The sequence below is a fragment of the Salvia hispanica genome, chromosome 2 (assembly GCF_029641045.1).
Source record: "Salvia hispanica isolate PSC_SH4W2 chromosome 2, Shi_PSC_v1, whole genome shotgun sequence".
Taxonomy (NCBI): domain Eukaryota; kingdom Viridiplantae; phylum Streptophyta; class Magnoliopsida; order Lamiales; family Lamiaceae; genus Salvia; species Salvia hispanica.
The window spans coordinates 46,542,760-46,546,838 of NC_142693.1; the positions used below are offsets into that span (position 1 = coordinate 46,542,760).

The window sequence follows — 4,079 nt, forward strand, 5'->3', positions numbered from 1 at the left end:
TAAAGGGGTTTCCATTTTTGGTAATGGATCATCTTGGTTGGGACAAACTAAAAAGGAAAGTGGGTCATCTTTAATGGGACGGAGGGAGTACTACATGTCAAATTAGATCTGGTCCTTGCTGGACGCAATTGTGGTTATAATTCAATAGCATTAATTGAGCCAACTATGCCAATACCATTAAGATCAGATGATACAATATGCAGCTCAATTATCTCTATTTTCCATTTTACAAAAAGTGTAAAGTACATAATAAGATTGTTATTTATGACTATGTTGTGTAAAGGGTATGTAGTTTTGACTTGGGAGAAATAGTAGTATAAATAAAAGTGAAAGAAAGTAGTAAGCCATAATCATTTAGCAAAAGCAGCAAAAAAAAAGATTGAAAAATATGAGTGGCAGAAGCATAGAGTTGATGGAAGATGAGTCCATAGAGAAGATTTTTTAGAGGAAGGAGGTGCCACGGTGGCAAGATCAGCTGACAGTGAGGGCTTTGGTGGTGAGCTTTATGCTGAGCATATTGTTCACCTTCATTGTGATGAAGCTCAACCTCACAACTGGGATTGTCCCCTCTCTCGGTGTCTCTGTTGGCCTGCTTGGATTCCTTTTTGTCAATTCTTGGACAAAGATTCTACACAAAGCTGGATTCCTCAACCACCCTTTCACAAGGCAAGAGAATACCGTCGTTCAGACATGTGTCATCGCCAGTGCCGGCATCGCCTTTAGCGGTCAGTACACACACACTCTCTATGTATGTCATATAATCGATAAAATGTACTACTTCGTGTGTAGGGTGACAACTTTTTTAAAATGAGATCTGAAATCATTTTAGTTCGTTGATACAGTTGACATCATAAAACATAATCCCTCCGTCCCAACTAAGTTGAGTCACTTCTTTTTCGCACTCGTTTTGAAAAAATCGTAATAAATAGTTAAAGTGGATGTATAGTAAAGTAAAAGCGAGAAGAATATAGAGAATAGTCTTATCTACGTTATCCTCGCTTTTACTTTATTATATATCCACTTTAACTATTTTTAATGATTTTTTCAAAACGAGTGTAATAAAGAAGTGACTCAACTTAGTTGGAATCATAAATTCCTGATCTTGAGTCGGGAACTAATATTTATGAATCAGTAAACTCATATTAGTGTATTCGTGAACTAAAATGAGTATGAAAAAGACCAAAAATGATAGAAGAGAGTTCTTGGTGGGTCTTGTTGAGTATGTCCTTGGTTGTACATCTGAAAGAAGTGAACTGACATTGACTTTTTCACAAACTGATAATACTTGTTCACTAGCTTGTAGTAATACAATGATCAAAAGTTGTTAGTTTATTGTATAAGGTGTAACTTGTATAAAATGTTCAGGAGGCTTTGGAAGTTACCTTTTAGCCATGAGCCAAGTTGTGGCAAGACAATCTACTTCAGCTAACAACCCAGAGAATATCAAGAATCCTTCGCTCTCGTGGATGATCGGATTCCTCATCCTCACTAGCTTTGTGGGACTCTTCTGTGTTCTGCCCCTCAGAAAGGTATGAGTTCAAGAAACTTGTTCATTTTTTCGTTTTTTGAGTTGTGATGCAAATTTTATGTCAAAATGTTTCAGATAATGATCATGGATTTCAAACTGATCTTTCCAAGTGGCACTGCAGCTGCTCATTTGATCAATAGCTTCCACACTCCTAAAGGTGCCAAGAGAGCCAAGTGAGTTGTGACTACCCTTATTTGATTCCTTACTCCAAAGTGAATGATCTCACAACATAGTCTTGCTTGTTCACTCCAGGAAGCAAGTCAGATTCTTGGGGAAGTTCTTCTCTTTAAGCTTCTTGTGGGGTTTCTTCCAATGGTTTTTCGCTGCAACCGAAACATGTGGATTCAGCAATTTCCCCACATTTGGCCTTAAAGCCTATCAGAACAAGTCAGTAACTAACCTCCTTGGCCATCTTACATTCATTAATTCATATAGAATTGTATTTCACTTGTGTCATTTTCACAGGTTCTACTTCGACTTCTCTGCAACATATGTTGGTGTAGGCATGATTTGTCCCTATGTTATCAACGTGTCAATGCTACTCGGTGCAGTCCTGTCATGGGGAATAATGTGGCCACTGATTGAGAAGGAGGGCGATTGGTACTCGGCTCATCTTTCATCCAGCAGCCTTAATGGCTTGCAAGGATACCGGGTAACTTTTCTTGTCTTTGCTAACCAATTTCATATAATCTTTCGTATGGATGTGATCAGTTGCTAATTGCTAACCGCTAAGTATATCAACAACTTATGTTATACGTAGATGTCAACACAAAGAAAATTGCATGTCTATAACATAGGCGGTTGACATAGTTAACAGTTAGTAATCTAACTAACAGGACCAATCTTTCCCATTCTATAACTAACATATATCCTTCACATTTGTGACAGGTCTTCGTTGCTATAGCTATGATTCTTGGTGATGGCCTTTACAACTTCATTAAGATCCTTAGCCGCACCCTGTTTGCGTTATACCACCAACTCCGTGACAAAAACATGAGCTCTATCATTGGTAACACAACGACTTCTCCTCCAACACCTGATTTATCTTACGATGAACAATGAAGAATTCATTTTTTTCTCAAAGACCCAGTCCCTGATTGGGTTGCCATTGCCGGGTACATCGCCATTGCAGCAATCTCATCTGCCACAATTCCTCAAATATTTTACCAACTAAAATGGTACCACATTGTGCTGTTATACATCTTCGCACCGGCACTAGCCTTCTGCAACGCCTACGGAACTGGGCTCACTAATTGGTCCATGGCGCCCAGTTATGGAAAATTGGCAATATTTATGATTGGTGCATGGGCAGGAGTGTCTCACGGTGGCGTCCTCGCAGGGCTGGCCGCGTGTGGTGTGATGATGAATATTGTGTCGACCGCCTCTGACCTCACGCAGGACTTCAAGACCGGGTACCTGACCCTTGCATCTCCACGGACCATGTTTGTGAGCCAGATCATCGGTACTGCTATGGGATGCGTGATCACGCCATGCGTGTTTTGGCTCTTCTACAAGGCTTTTGATGATCTCGGACTCAGCACTTCGCCATACCCTGCGCCTTATGCACTTATGTACCGGAACATAGCAATCTTGGGCGTTGAGGGAGTTTCCTCTTTGCCCAAGCATTGCCTTACTCTGTGTTGTGTGTTTTTTATAGCGGCCTTGGCTATTAACGTAGTAAGAGACGCCGTGGGGCCAAAACGGGGGAGGTTCATTCCTATGCCTATGGCGATGGCAATTCCGTTCTACCTTGGAGGCTACTTTGCTATTGATATGTGTGTTGGGAGCTTGATTTTGTTCATTTGGGAGAAGATTGACAAGACAAAGGCCGACGCCTTCGGGCCTGCAGTAGCTTCTGGATTGATCTGCGGAGACGGGATATGGGCCTTGCCGAGCTCACTACTAGGTTTTGCAGGTGTAAAACCACCTATTTGCATGAAGTTTTTGTCCAGAAACGATAATGCTAGAGTTGAAGGTTTTTTATCTTCTTAGTTCAAGACATACATTTGAGCTCATACAATAATGGAATTTAAAACTTTGGTCTCATTGGTTTGATGTTAACAATTTTGTGAAGGGATATTGCTGCTCTGCTCGCTCAATGTCTATTACCATCTCGATGCAACACAAAATTACTAATATGCAATTACATATATTTTGGAAAGTAAGATCATTATACAAAATATAAATGCAAATTCATATATAATGGAAAACTATAATGTGCTGTTTTGAAAAGCAAACAATTACTTTGAACAGAATGCAAATTCGTATGAAGAAGCAAGCAACTTTTAATTGTAAATGCAAATTCGTATGAAGAAGCAAGCAACTTTTAATTGTAATTCTGTAAATCAAGAATGTAGAATAAAAAATAAGATCATATTCCGTTTGCCTATAGGATTATTCGAAACTACACCTTCGACCTGACCAGAAGTGCCCCCTAACCGCTTTCATCGACAAATCTACTGCCATGTCCAAAAGATTGATCAGCTTCCGTTTGCCCACTTTATTCTTCTTCCCTTTCCTTAAACTCTTGTCTAACCTTCCTTTTTCTTTA

General features: G+C 39.8%; 1 pseudogene across 1 annotated transcript; it reads left to right on the plus strand.

The window, feature by feature from the left end:
• Positions 1 to 245: 245 nt before the first annotated feature.
• Positions 246 to 3,597, plus strand: LOC125201672 (putative metal-nicotianamine transporter YSL7; annotated as a pseudogene). The gene is made up of 6 exons (XR_016135258.1): positions 246 to 725; positions 1,366 to 1,529; positions 1,604 to 1,701; positions 1,781 to 1,915; positions 1,994 to 2,180; positions 2,417 to 3,597. The product of XR_016135258.1 is annotated as a putative metal-nicotianamine transporter YSL7 (transcript).
• The last annotated feature ends 482 nt before the right edge of the window (positions 3,598 to 4,079 follow it).